Source organism: Loxodonta africana, chromosome 2, assembly GCF_030014295.1.
Source record: "Loxodonta africana isolate mLoxAfr1 chromosome 2, mLoxAfr1.hap2, whole genome shotgun sequence".
Classification (NCBI taxonomy): Eukaryota; Metazoa; Chordata; class Mammalia; order Proboscidea; family Elephantidae; genus Loxodonta; species Loxodonta africana.
In genome coordinates, this window is record NC_087343.1 from 139,500,212 (window position 1) to 139,523,588 (window position 23,377).

The 23,377-nt window shown below is 39.7% G+C and overlaps 1 long non-coding RNA gene across 3 annotated transcripts in view; it reads right to left on the reverse strand.

Moving 5' to 3' along the window:
• Nucleotides 1-1,640: 1,640 nt before the first annotated feature.
• LOC111750853 (uncharacterized) overlaps nucleotides 1,641-23,377 on the reverse strand; it is a 60,951-nt gene continuing 39,214 nt past the window's right edge. For all 3 annotated transcript variants that reach the window (XR_010319268.1, XR_010319267.1, XR_010319272.1), the window contains one exon: nucleotides 1,641-9,138. This is a non-coding gene — a long non-coding RNA (uncharacterized LOC111750853). The remainder of the gene's footprint in view (nucleotides 9,139-23,377) is intronic.

Sequence of the window (23,377 nt, forward strand, 5' to 3'; positions counted from 1 at the left end):
TCATATCAGTACAAGCAGCCAATAGTTACCAGTTGGGGGAGGTACTGTCGCACTCTGAACAGACACCCAGGGAGGTCTGCCTAGGTGCTATCAGAGCCCGCCCCGTAGTATGTTGGCTGTGGATATAGCCTCCACTCAAGATGCCTGCTTCCTAGCACACAGCAGCCTCAGTCAGCAGTCCTCAGCACCGACCATAAGGAGGAACAGACAGACCCTAACTGATCCCCAGGGAGTTCCATCCTGTTAGTTTCAGAGGCCTGAGGTATGAGGTGCATAGGGAGGTAGGTAGATTGCTGACTATGGAAGCAGACTTCACTGTGGGGGCCTTCTGCACAGTTTGCAACAGATTAACAACCAATAATTACCAAGTGGAGGAAGGGGTGTCACGTTCTAGTCAAATCCCCATAGAGGTCTACCTTGTTGCTATCAGAGTCCCCCTGATAGACTGTTGTCTGTGAGTGCAGCGTTCACACAAGAGGCCTGCTTCCTAACACACAGAAGCCTCAGTTAGCCGTCCTCAGTGCCAACTGGAAGTAGGGACAGACTAACCCTAGCTGACCCCCAGGAAGGTTTGTCTTGTTGGTTTCAAAAGCCAGAGCTATGAGGCAAGCAGGGAGACAGGTAGAGTGCCGACGATGGAAGCAGGCTCCACTGCAGGACCCTTCTGAAGCAATTCACAGCAGGCTTGCAGGTGACTGGGTCTGGGTAGCAGAAGTGCTGGCACACTCTAAACAGACCCCCAGACCCCTCCCTGTAGTATGTCAGCTGTGGGTGTAGCCTCCACTAAACATGCCTGCTTCTTAGCACACAGCAGCCTCAGTCAGCAGTCCTCAGCGCTGACTGAAAAAGGGAGCAGACAGACCAGAACCAACTCCCCTGGAGGCCTTGAGCTACGGGGTGTGCAGGGATGCAGGTAGAGTGTTGACTATGAGAGCGGTGTCTACTGCATAGGCCTTCTGTAGCAATTTGCAGTAAGTTTGCAACCCACGGTGTCTGGGTAGCAGAGATACTGGCACACTCCAAACGGACCCCCAGGGAGGTCTGCGTGCTGATTTTAGAGTAGAAGCTTGGGGTTTTGTCTTTTTGTACAGGCAGTAGCTGTGGTGGTTAGGGAAATAGACTCTTTTTCTGGGACCATTACCCCAGCTCACAGCAGCTGGCAGCCTGTGTGGCTGGGAGAGGGCAGGGATGGTGGGGGAAGCAATTTTCCTACTGTATGCAACTCATTGTTGATTTGTTGATTCTTGCCTGTCTGCAGATCCTTGCTGCTTTCCTCTGCTCCCCAATTCAGGTCCCTCAAAGCCGAGCACTGTTTCCTTGTTGTATTTCTGGGGGAGGGTCAGAACAATGGCTTGTTTACGCCACCATCTTCCCAGAATGTTCCAGATATAGGTATTTTATTTAAAAAAAGTGAAAACTATATCTTTGCATTTTATTTCAGCAGTATCTTTAGGTATTTGAATCCCTTAAAATGTGCTCTCAACCAACTACTGAAAATTAGCAGAAACATGGCTATGCTATTTTCTTTCCTTTCTATGATTTCAGAGGTTTATGTTTAAATAATTCTTCTGACTACTACTTTAGGACTGACAGGTAATGACTCAATGAACAGTTGCACGTCTGACTCATTGAGAATCTGGTATGTCATTTGACTCATCTGCTTCTCCCATGTAAGAAATGTTATTATAAATGTACCAGAGGGTCCTTGTAAACTGCTTGAATGCACCGATAAAAGGTGCTAGAAAATTATAAGATTCGGAGAGTCTAATTTTAGAATACAGTTTCATAAAACTTCAAAGAGATCTTTAAACTTCATTATAGATCAACTCTGGGGTAACCTATTTATGTGGTAATCAACAAAACCAACAGAACCAAAAAAAAACTAAATTTACCTTTCTTCCATATTAAATATTTCATTAAAAAGTATTATAGCTTCTGTATGCTCTTGGTAATTAAGTTAAATGAAAAAAATTGAAAGAACCAAGTATTCAGTATTAAATTTTTTTTCCTAATATAAGTTTAAAAATCCACACAATAGGCAGTGCTTACCATACATTACATTAACTAAGCCAGCTGCCTATTTCACTTTGGTTAAGTAGAATTAAACCTGTCCACAGCTTAAGTTTTTTGAATGTCAGTCTCCTAAAACTATTTCTACTATACAGAATGTATGGTGCAATGTGTGAACGATATGTTTTGATTCTGAATAACTGACAGCACTTTTTAAAAATAATTTATTTTTGTTGTTGAGAATATACACAGCAAAATGTACATCAATTCAACAGTTTCTACATGTACAATTCAGTGACATTAATTACAGTCTTTGAGTTGTGCAACCATTTTCACCCTCCTTTTCTGAGTTGTTCCTCCCCCACTTACATAAACTCATTGCCTCTTATGGCTACTGATGACATTGTTTTTAACATACTTTATTTTTTAGAACAGTTTTAGATTCGCAGAAAAATTGAGAAGATAGTACAGACAGTTACTATATACACCACATCCATTTTCCCCTATCTTACACTGGTAGCATGCTGCATTTGTTACAATTAAGGAGCCAATATTGATATATTATTATTAACTAAAGTCCATGTTTTTTTCCAGATTTCTTGTCGTACTACTGTTTTTTTTTTTTTCTATCCCAGGAACCACATTACATTTAGTCATCATGTCTCCTTAGGTTCCTCTTAGGTGTGACATTTCTCAGACTTGCCCCGTTTTTCATGACCTTAACAGTATTAAGGAATATTAGTCAAGTAGTTTGTAGGATGCCCCTCCAGTGGAATTTGTCTGATGTTTTCCTCATGATTAGAATGAGGTTACGTAAAGTACCATTTTCATCACATATCAAGATTACATTCTGTCAACTTGATTTATCATCACTGTTAAATTTTTTTTTTTTGGTTAATATTGACCTTGATCATCTGCCTGGTGTAGTGTTTGTCAGGTTTTTCTACCGTGAAGTTATTATTTTAACTTACACTTTAAGTGGGGAGTTATGCTCCTGCTCCTTGAGGGTGGAGTATCTTCATAAGTTATTTGGAATTCTACTGCATGCGGACATATGTCTCCTCTCTTCCATTTATTTATTAAATAATTTTTCTATATCAGTATGAATTCATAGATATTTATTTTAAATTTTGGTTTATAATCCAATACTACTTTATGTTCTGACTCAAATTATTCTAGCTTTGGTCATCGGGAGCTCTTTCAGTTGGCTCCTGTGGACACCTTTGACTCCTGTGGCTCCTTTGACAAACGTCCCATCATTGTGGAGTATTTTTTTTTTTTTTTTGAGCACTTCTTTACTTTCTGGTGCTGCAGGACGCTCCAGGCTCATCTGCGTATTTTCTGCCCCAGTCTTTGAACTGACCATTTCTCCAGAGAGCTCTATTTCCTTTTATTGGAGAGTGGTGTTTAGAAACCAAGATCTAGGCATAGCTGACAACTTCTTAAAATGATTTATATTCTAATTTCTTACTAATTAGGATAATTTACAATTACAATAAACTCTTATTTATCCCCATCCAAATAATCACAGAACCCAAATAACTATTTTTTCTGCATTTAATATCATAAGAGATAATCAGGAATGTAGCAGAGTTAATTTCAGTTTTATAGCTTCTATAGCTTTAGTCCACCACGTGTCTGTCAGTTTGTCGTACTGCGGTGGCTTGCACGTTGCTGTGATACTGGAAGCTTTGCCACTGGTATTTCAAATACCAGCAGGGTCACCCTTGGTGGACAGGTTTCAGTGGACCTTCCACACTAAGATAGACTAAGATGAAGCACCTTGCAGTCTATTTTTAAAAAACTGGCCAGTGAAAACCTTAGGGACAGAGGCAGAATATTATCTGATATACTGCCAGAAGATGAGCCCATCAGATGGGAAAGCACTCAAAATACGACTACGGAAGAGCTGTGACCTCAAAGTAGAGTTGATCTTAATGATGTGGATGGAGTCAAGCTTTCAGGACCTTCATTTGCTGATGTGGCATAACTCAAATGAGAAAAGACAGCTGCAAACATCCATTAATAATAACAATGTGGAATGTATGAAGTATGAATCTAGGAAAATTGGAAGTCATCAAAATTATATGGAATACATAAACATCAATATAAACAGCAACTATACACATGGACCTCTCCAGATGGAATACACAGGAATCAAATCAACTACATCTGTGGAAAGAGACGATAGAGAAGTTTGGCCAAGGGCTGACTGTGGAACAGACCCTCAGTTACTCATTTGCAAGTTCAGGTTGAAGTTGAAGAAAATCAGAACAAGTTGACGAGAGCCAAAGCACAACTCTGAGTATATCCCATCTGAATTTATGGACCAACTCAAGAATAGATTTGATGCATTGAACATTAATGACCAAAGACCGGATGAGTTGTGGAATGATATGGGACATCATACATGGAGAAAGCAAGAGATCACTAAAAAGACAGGGAAGAAAGAAAAGATCAAAATGGATGTCATAAGAGACTCTGAAAGTTGCTCTTGAACAAAGAATAGCTAAAGCAAAAGGAAGAAATGATGGAGTAAGAAAGCTGAACAGAAGATTCCAAAGGGTGGCCCAAGAAGAAAAAATATTATAATGAAATGTGCAAAGACCTGGAGTTAGAAAACCAAAAGGGAAGAACAGGCTTGGCATTTCTCAAGCTGAAAGAAATGAAGAAAAAATTCAAGCCCTGGGTTGCAATAATGGATAATTCTATAGGGAAAATAGTAAACAATGCAGGAAGCATTAAAAGAAGATGGGAAGAATACACAGAGTCATTGTACCAAATAAAATTGGTCAATGTTCAAACATTTCAGGAGGTAGCATATGATCAAGAGCCGATGGTACTGAAGGAAGAGGTTCAAATCAAGCTGTACTGAAGGCACTTGGTGAAAAATAAGGCTCCAGGAATTGATGGAATACCAACTGAGGTATTTCAACACACAGATGCAGTGCTGAAAGTGCTCACTTGTCTATGCCAAGAAATTTGGAAGACAGCTACCTGGCCAACTGACTGGATGAGATCCATTGTTGTGCCCATTCCAATGAAAGGTGATCCAACAGAATGCGGAAATTATCAAACAATATCATTAATATCACGAACAAGAAAAATTTTGCTGAAGATCATTCAAAAGCGGTTGCAGCAGTACATTGACAAGGAACTGCCAGAAACTCAAGCCTGATTTAGAAGAGGGTATGGAATGAGGGATGTCACTGCTGACGTTAGATGGATCATGGCTGAAAGCAAAGTATACCAGAAGGATGTTCACCTATGTTTTTTACTGATTATGCAAAGGCATTTGACTGTGTGGATCATAATAAATTTGCTTAACATTGTGAAGAATGGGAGTTCCAGGACACTTAATTGTGCTCATGGGAAGCCTATACTTAGATCAAGAGGCCGTTGTTCAAAAGGAACAAGGGGATACTGTGTGGTTTAAAATTAGAAAAGGTATGAGTCAGGGTTGTATCTTTTCACCATACTTATTCAATCTGTATGCTGAGCAAATAAACCAAGAAGCTAGTCTACATGAAGAACATGGCATCAGAATTGGAGGAAGGCTTATTAACAACCTGTGATATGCAGATGACACAACCTTGATTGCTGGAAGAACTTACTGATGAAGATCAAAGACCACCTCAGTATGGATTACACCTCGACATAAAGAAAACTAAAGTCCTAAGTACTGGTCCAATAAGCAACATCAGGATAAACAGAGAAAAGTTTGAAGTTCTCGAGGATTTCATTTTACTTGGATCCACAGTCAACACATATGGAAGCAGCAGTCAAGAAATCCAATGATGCATTGCATTGTGCCAATCTGCTGCCAACGACCTCTTCAAAGTGTTAAAAAGCAAAAATGTCACTTTAAGGACTAATTTCACCTGAGGGAGGTCATGGCATTTTCAATCACCTCATATGCATGTGAAAGCTGAACAATGAATAAGGAAGAATGAAGAAGAATTGATGCCTTTGAATTACGGTGTTGTCAAAGAATACTGAATATACCATGGACTGCCAGAAGAACAAACAAATCTGTCTTGGAAGAAGTACAGCCAGGATGTTCATTGGAAGCAAGGATGGTGAGACTTTGTCTCACATACTTTGGACATGTTATCGGGAGGGACCAGTCCTTGGGGAAGGACACCATGCTTTTAAAGTAGAGGGTCAGTGAAAAAAGAGGAAGGCCCTCAACGAGATGGACTGATACAGTTGCTGCAACAATGGGCTCAAGCATAATGATTGTGAGGATGGCACAGTGTTTTGTTCTGTTGTACACAGGGTCGCTGTGAGATGAAACTGACTCGATGCCATGTAACAACAACAACATAGCTGCAGTACATTACAATTATAATAGAACTTATAATGATAACTAAGATAAGGTAAGTGCCTCAAGAGTTTTCTGATTCAAATAAAGATGTAAACATATGAAATAGGCTTTTAATGCTAAATATTACATTCTACTTTTTAAAACTCAAACATCATATATAAAACACTCAAATGCCCACACATCAGAGATAATTGGTATTTCACCCTAAAAACTGGATAATCTGCTTATGATTTGGTTAACCTGAACATTTAAACTCTTAGGATGGAAGGCACAGTCGTAACTTAGAACCAAATAACATTAGGGTTCTAACAAATGAAAATAATGATATTAAATGTATTAATATATGCAAACGTACACAGCACAGTGGCTGACACATCTGTTTGATCTTAATGTTCCGTATCTGGCAAAAGATGACTGAGAGGAAACACGAAGTTCCTGGGTGGCACAACAGTTAAGCACTCAGCTGCTAACAGGTTGGTGATTTGAATCCACTCAGAGGTACCCTGGAAGAAAGGCCTGGAGTGATCTACTTCTGAAAGACCACAGACATTGAAAACCCTGTGGACCTGTGTTTTCTGAAAAGCCTATGGAGTACAGTTCTACTCTGAAACACATGAGGTTGACATGAGTCAGAATCGACTTGGTGACAACCGGTTTTTGGTTATTTTTTGCGTGGCCCATGCTGGGTCTAGACGTGTTTCTTGTTTTCTCAGAGGTACCTAACACTACTTCACAAGGCTGAGTGGGGACTGGGAAGATCCCTTTAAAGTTTGGATGTGGATGGTTCCAAGAAGCTGATGGGTTTCTGAGTGATCCTGGATTAAGCCCAATGTAAGAACTCACTGTTTTAGCTTTACTGAATGATAAAAATGAGGCTTACAGTAACTCTGTAATTATCAGTCATGTCAATTTACAGGCATTGATCAGGGCTGCACACTGTGCTAAGCTCTCCTCTTGGTCACCTTCTGCAGATGGGCCTGCAGTGCCTGCCGAGTTGCAGTGGCTGGAAGCAAATGAACAAAGAACAGTTGCATTCCTGTGGACAAGTTTTTTTTTCCCTTCGGATTCCCTATTGATGGAGAGATAAATAGCAACCCTATATTATACCCCAGTTATTACTTTCTGAAGGAAACATAGTCTTGTAGATTAAAGGGTAAACTGCATTTAAATACAGTAAGCACAAATTGAGTTGACTTCTCTGTTACTGCCCTATGCATTGTTATATATTGTCCTATATGATACTCTTTTCTTCCCCATGATTTTCATAGTTACAAAATATTTTCATCATCATTCAGTTTAAACCCCACAATAACCCAGAAAGGGAAGGAAGCAGGACAGGTATTCTCCATTTTACAGATTAGGAAACAGGCTCAGAGTGGTAAAGTGATTTTCACAGAGGAAGATGTCACAGCTGGGTTTTGAAGTCCTGTCTTCTTATTCTGGATTTGATGCTTGTTGCAGTCATCTAGTGCTGCTGTAACAGAAATACCATAAGTGGATAGCTTTAACAAAGAGAAATTTATTCTCTCACTCTCTAGTAGGCTCCAAGTCCAAATTCAGGGCATCAGCTCCAGGAGAAAGCTTTTTCTGTCGGCTGTGGAGAAAGGTCCTTGTCATCAGTCTTCCTTTGGTCTGGGAGAATCTCAGCACAGGAACCTCAGGTCCAAAAGACGCGCTGTGCTCCTGGCACTGCTTTCTTGGTAGTATGAGGTCCCCATGTCTTTCTGCTCGCTTCTCTCTTTTATATCTCAAAACAGATTGGCTTAAGACACTACCTAATCTTATAACTGCCACTAATTCATCTCATTATATCATAGTGATAGGATTTACAACACATAGGGAAATCACATCAGATGACAGAATGTTAGACAATCATACGATACTGGGAATCATGACCTAGCCAAGCTGACAGATATTTTGGGGGGGGACACAATTCAATCCGTGACAGTGCTCTTTCCACTAACTATACCAAAGCAGGGTGATTTTAGGTAATAGACATTTAAAAAAAAAAATAAAAGTTGTGTATTTAACGTAAAAATTATACAATTAGCATATCAGACCTATAATTTCAAGAATATTATTTAGGATGAGAGTAAACTAGGTATTGAATATAAAAGTGAGACAATATAAATAAAAATATTAAATAATGGCTAGGTGGTATATGAATATGGAAGAAATCATAAATGTGAATAGAGTTTGGGGAACAGTGAACTTAACTCTGCTTAGATTCTAAGAGAAAAAAGGTCATTCCTAAAGGATATCAAGCAATAGGCCCCCAAAATGAAAGAAATTTAATAATAAGAAAAAATAGGTTGACATTTTAGAATGATTAAAAGAACTGTGTACAGTAGCCTGTATTTGCCTGACCAGACTGTTGTCTTACATAATAATTATAAACTATGTTACGAGTTAAAAAAAAAAGTTATATAAGTGATGAAGATTTAAAAATATGTGATCTCTCTTGCTGATATTTTGGTAATTATAAGTTTAGTAGTAGCTCGTGTTTCTGTTTATACTTTTATTAAAACTGATTAGTATCACATGAAAAGCATCCAAAAGCCAAATTTAATGCTCTTAAATAAAAAGGAAGAAATTGTTTTTCCTCTGGCATGGGAAACTGACTTTCAATTTGGAAAGTTCACAAATTTCACGCAAGTTTATTTAATGCACAGGGATTCTGATTTTTTTGAAGTGCAGCGGCAACAAGGTATAGCAGAAAATGCACTGGAATGAGAATTACCAGTCCCGGGGGTTAGTCTTAGCTTTGTGACGAACTAGCTGTGTGATTTTAGGCAAATGACCTTAAAAAACAAACAAACAAAAAAAACTACGTAAGCAAAGAGCATTAAGATTTCTCAGAGTCCTTTTAGTTCTAATTCTGAGTCAAAAATTCATCCTAAGCAATTTCCCAATTTATAAAGCAATTTTTAAAAATTGTGGGTTTGGAGTGGTGATCCTGTTGGCTTCCTGGGAGCATATTAAAATGCCCCTCTCTCCAGCAATTCTCTATGTAGGTTTCAAATCCTTTGGGAATATTTTCTCTGTCTCATGGTTTAAAGGCAAGTGGTTATTAAAGATATTTTCTTGTTTTCTCCAAATTCACCTTGAGTTTGAATGTTTCTGTATGTTGTCTTTAATAATTATAATCTTGAAAACTGTCAAAATCTAATTTTACTTCATACCTCTCTATCCAGATCTCCAGTTTATCTTAACATCTCCAACAAGAATTGACTAAAGATCCGTATGAAGTACAAGTCATCGATTATAATGTATATTTTTACTCAGAATTTCCTTGGACTACAGACACATCCTTCTATATTCATTAGCTAAGTCGCAACCTTTTATCTCCTTTAATGTTTTCCTATGAGCCCTGATTCACCCACCACAGCTGTCAAGACGAGGAACCCAAAAGTTTCTTTCTTCTCTTTTAATATTACAGCAGCAATTCGTCAACACGGAATGCAATGTTTTGAACTCAGGAAAGCCAGGGCTTCTGGCCAGACCCGAGTTCCTGAAACTTTCAACTTATACCCTTCATCAACCAATACAACCAACAACATTTCTGAAGATTTTATGGGGCCCTCTAAAAAAAAAAAAAGGAAAAACACAAAATTAGGTTCATTTTTGGAAGAGGCCAATGCAAATGAGAAGTGCTAAAGCGTAACGTTTGTTAGCTTTCATGGTTAAATGGGTCACTGCCAAAAAAATTTATAAATATAAAATAATATATATAGTATATATGCAAATATATAAATATAAATATATAGTATAAAACCAAAAACACCATAGCCATAAAACCAAAACCAAACGCACTGCCGTAGAGTCGATTCTGACTCATAGCAACCTTATAGGACAGAGTAGAACTGCCCCGTAGAGTTTCCAAGGAGCGCCGGGTAGATTCGAACTGCCGACCTTTTGGTTAGCAGCTGTAGCACTTAACCACTACACCACCAGGGTTTCCAAAATGGGAACACTTTTCTATCTCTCATCTCTAAATGCAGAATCTGATGAATTAGACTGGACCTTCTAAAAGGCCAAATTTGAATCACAGATTTTACAACTCATATAAAGTAAGCTGCAAAGAAATGAAAAACGCTAGAAGGGACAAAAACGAGCCATAGTATCTAACCTTGAGCTGGCCTAAATAGTAACCCACGTCGGAATCAGGCCTGTATCACCCAAGCCTCCTAGAAGAAAGGACATTCAGAAAGAGATTACTCCTATAAATTCTATTTACCTTGGAAAGCATCTTCGAGAACAGTGGCCTAATACAATCTAGATTACCCTTTTTCCTACAGAACAATCATATGAGGAGGGGGTAAAAGATCAGAGAGGAGTCCTCTCTGTGTGGCAGAGTCATACAATAAAGTACAGAAGGAAATCAGCTGGATGATAAAAGGATGGGAGGGCTGACCTGGAGCAAACATACTCCCTCTCCTCATCCCCAGACTAAAAAAAAAGACTATTCAGCATTTATTCAATAAAATCTTTCTCAAATTTAGAACCTATTGTTATTTACTCTACTGGACTATTTGGATTGCTTGCTCTGATTGAACAAGATGTTTAATTCAACAGCTACTTAATGTAGCATGAGTTTTATAAAACAAAAACTTATTCTAATTGAGAAAGGGGGTAAAGAAGTTTGCTGTAAAGATACTTATGGTTTTAGAACTGAAACTAGAGCTCTATCCCTCATTCACGGGTCATTGTTTCTACTTTCCTCTGTGTTTCTGCTCATTATCTGCCTAGTAGCTAACTTCTGCTTACAGTGTCTGTTCCCTTTTAACTTCTGCTTGCACATGACATGGACTTGTTACAGCACTATGCCAGGTGCTGGAAATATAGCATTGAGTAAGACAGACGTGGCCTTGACTTCATGGGACTCACAGTCTACAAGAAATAAACACACAGTCTCATATGTACATACAGTCATGATAGTTACAAAATAAACATAGAAGACACGATGAGAGCATATAGTAGGCAATGATTTGAACTGTGGATCATGATCCATGATTGAATCATGAGGTCAACCTAGTGGGTTGTCTTAGTTACCTAGCGTAGCTATAACAAAAATTACAAGTACACGGCTTTAAAGAACAGAAATTTATTGTCTCACAGTTTTGGAGGCTAGGAATACAAATTCAGTGTGTCAGCCTTGCAGACTTTCTTTGTGGGCTACAGGGGAAGATTCTCATCTCTGCACTTTTGCAGTCCTGGGCATTTCTTGGCATTCCTTGGCTGCTTGTAGATGTATCTTCACATGTGTGTGTCTGTGTCTATTCTGATCTTTTGATAAGACACCAATCAGAATGGGTAATTTCACTACTCTGATATGATCTTATTAACGTAACAAAAGAAAACTCCTATTTCCAAACAGTGTCATATTAACAGGTACAAGGATTAGGACTTCAACGTAACTTTTTACCAGACACAATTCAATTCAAAACATGGGTAAGACCAGTACTTTTTTTTATTGTACTTCAGATGAAGGTTTACAGAACAAAGTAGCTCCTCAATAAACAGTTAGTATACATATTGTTTTATGACATTGGTTAACAACCCCATGACATGTCAACACTCTCCCTTCTTGAACTTGGGTTCCCTATTACCAGCTTTCCTGTCCCTTCCTACCTTCTAGTCCTTGACCGTGGGCTGGTGTGCCCCTTTAGTCTCATTTTGTTTTATGGATCTGTCTAATCTTTGGATGAAGGGTGCACCTCAGGAGTGACTTCATTACTGAGTTAAAAGGGTGTCTGGGGACCAGACTCTCAGGGTTTCTCCAGTCTCTGTCAGGCCAGTTAAGTCTAGTCTTATTTTGTATCTTAGAATTTTTTTCTACATTTTTCTCCAGCTCCATCCTAGACCCTCCATTGTGATCCCTAAGACCAGTACTTTTTTTTTTTTTTTATTAACTTTTATTGAGCTTCAAGTGAATGTTCACAAATCAAGTCAGACTGTCACATATAAGTTTATACACACCTTACTCTGTACTCCCACTTGCTCTCCCCCTAGTGAGTCAGCCCTTCCAGTCTCTCCTTTCATGACAATTTTGCCAGCTTCCAACTCTCTCTATCCTCCCATCCCCCCTCCAGACAGGAGATGCCGACACAGTCTCAAGTGACCACTTGATATAATTAGCTCACTCTTCATCAGCATCTCTCACCTACCCACTGTCCAGTCCCTTTCATGTCTGATGAGTTGTCTTCGGGGATAGTTCCTGTCCTGTGTCAACAGAAGGTTTGGGGACCATGACCACCGGGATTCCTCTAGTCTCAGTCAGACCATTAAGTATGGTCTTTTTATGAGAATTTGGGGTCTGCATCCCACTGATCTCCTGCTCCCTCAGGGGTTCTCTGTTGTGCTCCCTGTCGGGGCAGAAGACCAGTACTTTTAACAAAAGAAACAAAATACAAAATACCAGAGTACATCATATATAGTAAGACTTTTTCAGGAGTTGTAAATTTGGGAACCATCAGCACATGCATAGTAGCTGAAGCTCTCTGCAGGTGTTTCTGTCTGTGAGGAAGTAAGGAGCAAAATTAAAGCCATTGCTAACCATCCTGGCTTTCTGTTTCTTAGTCTTATGCTCATTTCCTGTAATAATTGCTCTACTAAAAAATAACATTATAGCCATGTTAAAGAAAGTATAAATCTTCAAGGAAGTTTCGTGTATTATGTCGTAATGACAGGGAAAGTCAGTGAATTATAGAATTTATATTTATCTTACTTAAATGATTGAAAAAATTCATGCATGTATTGGATAGTCCACATTTTCTAAGGCTGCATCTCTTTATCTCTGAGTCCACACTTCAATTTTGAATAGGCAGAATGAGATTTTTCTATACAAGCACTGGTATCAGTTATATCATCTGTCCAAGGGACTAGCAATACTTTTCTTCTCCTGATTCTTTGCTCACAGTGTTCACAACACTAATTTCATTTTATGCGGAGTAAAATACTGTGTGGTGCAGTTAATTACTTCATATGGCCCTTCTAGCCATAGCTTTTGTGACTCCCACAAAATGACTGGGTGGGCCTATGCAAATAATGTGTTTGTGGTCCATCAAGGGGACTGGAAAGCCTGCTAGGAATGCAAACAAGGTGCATAGAATGCCTGTGCAGGTGGGACCATGCAAATAAAGTGTATGGAACCCTAATGAGGGGATTGGTAAATGTTGGTATTCCCACCAGACTTAAGAGAGAGCCAGCCCCAGAGCAGAAACAGGACCTCACTACCATCAAGAAAGAAGATCCGGGAGTGAAGCGCATCCTTTGGACCTAGGGGCCTTGTCTGAGAACCTCCTAGACAGACGAAGAGAGCAGTAACATCAGAGACAGCGCAAGACAGTGAGAAACAGCGTCAGCGAAACAGTGGCAGCAGAAGCAGGAGATCAGCATGAGACAGTATGGTGGGCTTCCTGGCCTACGGAGCAAGGCGGTTACACTGGGCATGCCAACCCATGGAGTGAGGGAGCTGAGAGCCTTCTGGGCAGGAGGCTTTCTGGTGGAGTAGGCTGCCGCTGGGCACTTATCGGTAGAGCCAAAGAGCTTTGTAATACTTGCCTGAGCAGCGCAGAGGCTGGGTCCAGGGGCCAACAGGCCCAGTGGCCCAAAGGCTGAGGGAGAGGCCTCTACCCACTGCCGTCGAGTTGATTCCGACTCGAAGCGACCCTATAGGACAGAGTAGAACTGCCGTATTGAGTTTCCAAGGAGCGCCTGGCAGATTCGAACTGCTGACCCTTTGGCTAGCAGCCATAGCACTTAACCACACCACCACCAGGGTTTTCAACTGTAACCTAGTACTTCCCTAATAAACCTCATAATTGTGAGTGTTGTCCGTGAGTTCTCCGTGGCGGTTGCAAGGAATTATCGAACCCAGCAGAGATCTAGAGAATGTCGTGGGAGGGACAGTTGGTGTCAGAATTGCTAAAAAGGTTGGAGGGCTGAGGTATGACTGACTTCTACCTCACAGGAATCAGACTTTGGCTGATGTTGGTAGTGATTCTCTCTCTTCCCACTCATGAAGTTAGACCAGGACAGACGTCACCATGCCATACTTACATACTGCTACTGTGGTAATAATTCCCCATTGGAGCCTCTCTCTCTCTCACACACACACACCATAATTTCCATAAATTTCAATCTAAAACTGTTCATTTAAAGCAATACTTTATATCTAAGTACACACTGGTACATTTTACTTTGTAAGGAAAGTTTAGTATCATAGAACTGAAGTATTAAAGCATGTAGCAGATTTCTCCAATGCAATACGTCATTTGATTTCTTGACTGCTGCTTCCACGGGCATTAACTGTAGTTTCAAGTAAAACGAAATCCTTGGCAACTTCAATATTTTCTCCATTTATCACGATGTTGCTTGTTGGTCCATTTGTGAGGATTTTTGTTTTATGTTGAGGTGCAATCCATACTGAAGGCTGTGGTCTTTGACCTTCATCCATAAGTACTTCAGGTCCTCTTAACTTTCAGCAGGCAAGGTCGTGTCATCTGCATAACGCAGGCTGTTAATGGGTCTTCCTCCAATCCCTGATACCACATTCTTCTTCATATAGTCCAACTTCTCAGATTGTTTGCTCAGCATATAGATTGAATAAGTATGGTGAAAGAATACAACCCTGATGCACACATTTCCTGATTTTAAATCACGCAGTACCCCCTTGTTCTGTTCGAATGACTGCCTCTTGGTCTATGTACAGGTTCCTCATGAGCACAATTAAATGTTCTGGAATTTGTATTCTTCGCAATGTTACCCGTAATTCGTTACAATCCACACAGTCAAATGCCTTTGCATAGTGAATAAAACACAGGTAAGCTTCTTCCTGGTATTATATGCTTTCAGCCAAGATCTACCTGACATCAGCAATGATATCCCTCTTTCCATCTCCTCTTCTGAATCTGGCTTGAATTTCTGGCAGTTCCCTACTGATGTACTGCTGCAACTGTTTTTGAATGATCTTCAGCAAAATTTTACTTGTGTGTGATATTGATACTGTTCCGATAATTCCCACAATCTGTTGGATCACCATTCTTTGGAACGGGCACAGATATGGATCTCTTTCAGTCGGTCTACCAGGTAGCTGTCTTCCAAATTTCTTGGCATATGCAAATAAGCGCTTCCAGCGTTGCATTAGTTTGTTGAAACATCTCAACTTGTATTTCATCCATTCCTGGAGCCTCGTTTGTCATCAGTCCTTCAGCGCTGCTTGGACTTCTTCCTTCAACACCATTGCTTCTTGAGCATACGCTACCTCTTGAAATGGTTGAATGTCGACCAATTCTTTTTGGTACAGTGACTCTCTGTATTCTATCTTCTTTTGATGCTTCCTGCCTTGTTCAATATTTTGCCCATAGAATCCTTCAGTATTACAATCGGAGGCTTGAATTTTCTCTTCAGTTCTTTCAGCTTGAGAAATGCTGAGTGTGTTCTTCTCTTTTGGTTTCCTAACTCCAGGTCTTAGCACATTTTATTACTTTGCTTTGTCTTCTTGAGATGCCCTTTAAAATCTTCTGTTCAGCTCTTCAACTTCGTCATTTCTTCCATTCACTTTAGGTACCCTATGTTCAAAAGCAAGTTTCAGAGTCTCTTCTGACATCCATTTTGGTCTTTTTTGTCTTTTGAATGGCCTTTTGCTTTCTTCATATATGATGTCCTCGATGTCATCCCACAACTCATCTGATCTTTGATCATTAGTCTTCAATGTTCTCAAATCTATTCTTGAGATGGTCTCTAAATTCAGGTGGGATATACTCAAGGTTGTTCTTTGGCTTTGGTGGATTTTTTAAATTGTCCTCAGCTTCAACTTGAACTTGCATAAGAGCAACTGAAGGTCTATTCTGCAGCCAGCCCCTTGTCTTGTTCTCACAGAGGATACGGAGCTTCTCCATCATCTCTTTATACAGATGTAGTTGATTTGATTACTGTGTATTCTATCTAATAAGGCTGTTGTTCAGTTTATGTCAACTTATAGATGAGGTACAGCTAAACAGACTGTAAGAATGGACAGGTCTTTCTCCTTTATCCATGGGTCAATACCAAACCACTGCAGCTAGGAACAACAACTCTCACAAACTATGCCTCGAATTAATAAAGTTTTAGGCTCTTTTCCCTCCCATCTTAGTAGAAACTGTTGAGCCTCCAAAGGAATGGGAAAACAAGGAAAAACAAAAATCTGACCAGCACTGGTAGAAGAGTCTAAGAGCTTGGCCACCATACTTGATCAAACTGGTACATCTGGCAGTTATGAGCAATAAAATAATAATAGGCAGACCTGCAGGGGAGGTTGGGAGGCATGAATAAGATTTTTGCCATTTGCCTCCTGGATGACACACCCCCTTAAGGACAAGGCAATGGTTTTTCATTGTTTAACAAAACAGCCATAATAATGAACACCTGGCATCTTATCTCGTTCCTTACTGCTTTTCTGATTTTTCCATAGTAATGAAGCAGCCATCTCTAACATATCTGTTGAAGTGTAGAACAGTCTTGAGGCAGGACTATTTTCTAAGCAACTTTACAGAGCAAAAACAAAGAAAAGGGTGCAGAGTACTTAACCATTCTGTAACTTGATTAGCTGTGATTTTGTTTTCAGGTGTTTTTTCACCTGTTAGTAAGAGGGCATGTAAAGCACTACATGGTGTTCATCACATTAAATGGTGTATGGGAGACAAAAACACCAAGTGTATGACCCTGGCTGTACCTTCTAGGAATGTACTATTTATAAAGCTGAGTTACTTGGTTCCCAAGTTATATCACTTGGAATGTTTTCGAATACAAGTACAGAAGACACAACTAGAACAATAAGAGAAATTTATCTCACACTTCAAGAAGTTCAGGGATAGACTAATTTTCAAGTTGGTTAATGCAATGTATTAATTTCAATGATATCATTCAGGGCTTAGACTTTTTCTATTTTTCACTATGTCATCTTTGGCATGTCGATTCCTGCTCTTAGGTTTGTCCCCTTACAGCAACAAGGTGATGTAATATGATGTGTCATCAAGTGAAAGAACAGGAGTCATTTTCTTCTATGGGTCTATTTTTATCACCTAGGAGAAACTTTTGCTAGATCCCTTGCTGTTCAGGCTTCCTATCATGTCTCATTGGCCCAAATTGCTTCACAAGCAATTTTGCCTAAACTGATCACTGGCGAGGGGAAATGGAATGATCGTAATTGGCACCAATCAAGGTCACTGGCTTGGGAAGGGGTTCAGTATCCCTTAAATCATAAATGTGTCCTAGACTTACTCAAATAGGGATTCTCTTAGCAAGGAACAAAGCTGGGATATGGGCTGTAGAGAAGAATGGCTCTTGGCCAGACAACCAGTAGGGTCTACTACACAAGTATAAAGCAGAGCAAAACCAGACACACAAACTTAAAAAAGAACCATGGTCATTCTGAGGAATTTATTATGTAGCTTCTTGGGGTGGTAAAAGGGACAGGGGCTTTAGAATCAGACAGGTATGGTCACTTGGTAGTGACTTAACCTCAGAGAATTAACTTCTGTGCAATTCAACATTTTTATTTGTAAAATGCGGATAACAGTGCCTGCTTCTAAAAGCTGTGATGAGTATTAAATCTTTTGATGGATGTAAACTGCCTAAAAGGTTACAGATATTCAAAAAGTATATATTCTTTTCTTCCTTTATTGGAGCTATACAATAATTCATAATGATCCCAAGCCATCAACAAAATGCTAAATTTTATTCTGTATATTGTTTTGTAGCAGATATTTATTATATATTAGAAATATTTTTGTCAATCTGATTAAAATTTTTGTTGTTGTTTGGTGCCATTGAGTTGATTCTGATTCATAGTGACCCCATCTGACAAAGTAGAACTGTCTCATAAGGTTTTATTGCCTATAATTTTTATAGAAGCAGATCCCCATATCATTCTCCCGTGGAGCAGCTGGGTGGGTTCAAACCACCAACCTTCTGGTTAGCAGCCAAGTACTTAATCATTGTACCACCAGGACTCCTTTCTGATTAAGAGATTCTATGTTCATAAAATGTAAAAAATCAGTTATCCAAATACCAAGAATGGCTCATTAATAAGAACAGCTGCTTCCTATGTTCTATGCTCTATACATTTTCTCATTCAATTTTTTTAAAAAACTGGGCCTGGGGTTGCTACTGGCTTGCGGTAGATAAAGGACAGGGATGCTGCAAAACTACAATGCACAGGAAAGCTCCCCACAAAAAAGTTTCTCATTCAATTTTTATGATAATGCTGTGGGTTAGGTATTATTATCCTCATTTTATAAATAAGGAATTGACCTTCGGAGAGATTGAGAAGCATAAGATCATCAATAGTTGGAAGTAGAATACCTGGGTTTATCTGACTATAAATATAACGCTCTTCAACTATAACACATCGCCTGAATAGAGTGATAGCATGTCAGTAAGTGCTATTAAAAATTTATAAGATTCACCTACAATAGCAACAAAAGATATAAGGTACTTGGGAATAAATCTTAAAAAACAGTTGTGGTATTAAGATAACTGGAGTTTCACAAACAAAAGAATGAACCTGGACCCATACCTCATACCATATAACTCAAAATGGATCAAAGGCCTTACTATAATGACTGAAACCATAAAACTTTGAGAAGAAAACACAGGGTTCATGTTCAGAACCTAGTTTTTAATAATGGAGTCTTACATATGACATGGAAAACAAGAGCAATAAAAGACAAAATAGATAAATGGGGGCTGATGCCCTTCCAAGCCCACTGGGACAGTAAATTCACTCCTTCAATTCTCCTTGTGGACTAGGGAAATGGGGCTTTGGGTGGTCCCATTCTCCTGGTCCACCTTAATGGTGACCCAGGCCTCTCAGCCCCAGGCAACTCCATTCTCATGGCCCACTGACATGGCAGCCCTGTCCCCTAAACCTTGGGGTAGTGGTCTCATTCTCCTGGCTGAACCAAATGGCAGCACTACCCTTAAGAACTGAGTTTGTGGTGACTGGACTCTTTAAAGCCTAGAAGGCTTTGCTTCCTTCCTAGCTTAGTTGTCTACGGCTGCTATAACAGAAATACCATAAGTGGATGTCTTTAACAAACAGAAATTTATTTTCTCACAGTTTAGGAGGCCAGAAGTCCGAATTCAGGGTGCCTGCTCTACAGGAAGTGTGTCTCTATCTGTTGAGTCTGGAGGAAGGTCCTTGTCTCTTTTGAGCCTCTACTCCAGGGCAATCTTCATGTGGATTGGCATCACTGTCCCCCATCTCTGCTCTGCTCACTTGTTTAATCACTTTTGTATCTCAAAAGAGATTGACTTCAAGATACGCCCTACACTAATCCTGTCACATTAACATAATAAAGACAACCCATTCCCAAATGGGATTATAACCACAGGTACAGTGGTTAGAATTTACAACACATATTTTTTGGGGGACGTACTTCAATCCATAACATTCCCTTTGAAACCATGGTATCCCTGTCCTCTCCCTCCCCTGAGCTCCTTTCTACAGTTCTGCTGATTTCCAAACTCTACCTGGGATGGTCTTTTCCTTTTCTCAGAGGACAACGGATATTTGCAACCAACTAGTTCCACTGGCCCATTTCCTGTCTGTAGAATTCCAGGAGGCAGAATAATTTTCTTCATTTTTCCTGTCTCTATCCTTTTCATCTAAGCTGACAGGATTTCTACTGACGTGGTTGATTGGATCCATGAGTCACAGGCCCAATCTCTTTAGCAAAAGATTGTGTAGCCACACCCCTGGAGAAAGTTCCAGGACAGACTTTTTTATTTGTACAACAAAATTTTCCAAATCTTTAAGTTGTGGTTTCATTTTGCACAGTTCGTTTTTAAGTCTCCTTCCTCCCACATTTTACTGTATGCAACAAGGAGAAGACAAGATACTGCTTAGAAATCTCAGCCAAATATCCAAGTTCATCACTTACTAAGTTCTACTTTCCAGAAAATGTTCAAACACAATTCAGACAAGTTCTTTGCCACCTTATAAAAAATGTCACCCTTTCTCCATTGTCCAATAACCTGTTTATCATTTCTGGTTAAAGCCTCACCAAAAACACATCTAACGTCCACATTTCTAGAAAAAATCTGTTCATGGCAATAAGCAGCTTTCCTCATACCACTAAATTCTTTCTCAGCCCTTGTCAGATTTACCCTTCATATCCATAAGTCAACTAACAGTCTCTTCACAGATCTAGGACCTTAGTATCAAGCATACCAAAATTCTTCTGGCTTTACCCATTACCCAATCCAAAGCCCTTTCCACATTTTAATGGGTTTATGGGTGGTACAAATGGTTAACATGCTGGGCTGCTAAGTGAAAAGTTGGAGGTTCAAGTCTACTCAGAGGCACCTCAGAAGAAAGGCCTGGTGATCTACTTCAGAAAAATCAGCCACTGAAAACTATATGGAGCACAGTTCTACTCTGACACATATCAGTAGAAATCAATTCAATGGCACCTGATGGTGGTTGGTGGTTCCTATATATATATATATATACACAAATATATATACACAAATATATATACACAAATGCGCATGCACGAGTGCACACACACATACACACACACACACACGAGGGAGATTTACTTCAAGGGATTGGCTCATGTGATTGTGGGGGTTAGGAATTCCAAAGTCTATAGGTCAGGCTGGAAACTCTTGCTGGCTTGCAAGATTGTGAAAGGCTGGGAAGTCTGAAATCTGTAGGTTGGGTGGCAGGCTGGAGACTTCCACAGGCTTGCATCCTAAGATCCACAGGTTAGGTGACAGGAAGAGCACAGAGTGAAGAAAGTGAGTTGTGCCAAAATAAATATAGTTTGGAAGCAAACTGCACCCTAAGGAATTCCCCTTTCAACTGATTGATTACATTATGGAAGATAATTATGTTACATCGCATTAGATTACATTAGTCTACATTACATTAGTAACTAGTCTAGCGTTTGGCCAAGCCACTGGGAACTATAGTCTAGCCAAGATGACACATAAAATTAATCATCACAGTCAACCCCTTATCAAGTTGGCACCAACACACATATCCTTAAACCATATATAATCTCCAAATAAAGACAAAGTCATACTTCTGCCTGACACGATACAACATGCATAGGACTGAAAATGCACCCCTTTACATCTTCTATTTTATAAGTGACGGGATAAGAGTCATCACTGAGTTGATTCTGACCCATAGTGACCCTATAGGACAGAGTAGAACTGTACCATAGAGTTTCCAAGGAGTGCCTGGTAGATACGAACTGCTGACCTTTTGGTTAGCAGCTGTAGCTGTTAACCTCTATGCCACCAGGTTTTCCAATGTCACTAAGATTCGGAATCAACTCGACAGCAGTGGGTTTTGTTTTTTTTTTTAATGGGATAAGAGAGAAAAGAAAACAAAGGTATTTTCCACAGATATATAGATATTTACATACATACAAACATGTACACACAAAAAACATCTTTATAACAAACAAAGAAGTACTCAAAACAATTATAGCCCCCTTGTTGCTGCAACTGGTTGTGGGGTTGTAGCTAGTATTTACAACTACCTTCTTCCATTACCCATTTCATAGCCTCTTTATGCTCAGCAAGCACCAAAGCTGGTTGTGGTTCCTGCCTGGTAGGTTGATAAGCCAAACTTTCATTCTTGAAGGTTCTGAGCTATTAGTAGTCTTGTCTGAATTGGGCTGTTGTAGTTTTTAATTATGAATAAGGAAGACTAAAGAAGAACTGATGTCTTTGAACTATGCTGTTGGCAAAGAAAATTGACTATACCATGGACTGCCTCAGAAGAAGGAACAAATCTGTCTTGGAAGTACAGCCAGAATGCTCCTTAGAAGCAAGGATGCCTAGACTTTCTCTCACTTACTTTGGACATGTTATCAGGAGGGAACGATCCCTGGAAGACGACATCATGCTGGGTAAATCTGAGCAAAAAAGAGGAAAATGCTCAACGAGATGAACTGACATAGTGGCTGCAACAATTATGAGGATGGCACGAGACCGAGCAATTGTCTCATTCTCTTGCACATGGGGTCACTATGAGTCAGAGCTGACTTGACGGCACCTAACAAGAGCAGTTTTCCATTAACTTTAATCACAGGGTATGGAAGTACTAAGAGATGCCCTAAAGGATCTCCCGTTCTCTAGGCATACTCTCCTTTAACTCCATTGTATAATAATCATCCAGGATAAGTTGTTAGTATGTAGAACACTTGTGTGTTAAACAGACATAAAGAGATGGAAGGACCAAGAGATATCTAATATTCATGAGACACTAAATATACAAGAGGCATTTAATATTCAAGACACTCTATACATAGGAAGGATATGAAAGCACTCAGTATTCATGAGGTCTTAATTCAGCTATCTGTTGGTGATACCCATTCTGGCCCCATGTGTATTCTACCCAATAAACACAAATAAAGCCTAAGATTGTTCAGCAGGCTAACTGGAAAGCTACAGCTGTGGCCAAGTGTACTTGTCCCTAAGTCTCTACAGGAGTGCAAATATATGTCTTTGGCCCAGGACACCTTCTGTCTTGCTCAAACCTCAACTATGGTCCTCATAACCATACCATCAGTGGAAAAGCTTATGTGATAGAGAGAGGGGGTACATGAGCTAGGTAATGTGGTCCTTCCAGCTTGCTTGGACCCCATCCTAAGTGTGTTAACTAATCTTTCTTTCCTCTTGCTTTTCACTGTGTGTTTTAAAGTGATTTAATAAACCATGTGATTTGAGCATTTTAATTTAGCCTTGAGCCTCTCTGTACCATGACCTTTGGGATACCTTGTATTTGTCATTGTTAGGTGTTGCTATTAGGTGCTGTTGAGTCAGTTCTGACTCATAGCGACTCCATTTGCAAGAGAATGAAACACTGCCTGGTCCTGTGCCATCCTCACAATTGTTATGCTTAAGCCCATTGTTGCAGCCACTGTGTCAATCCATGTTGTTGAGGGTCTTCCTCTTTTTCACTGACCCTCTACTTTACCAAGCATGATGTCCTCCAGGGACTGATCCCTCCTAATAACATGTCCAAAATATGTGATA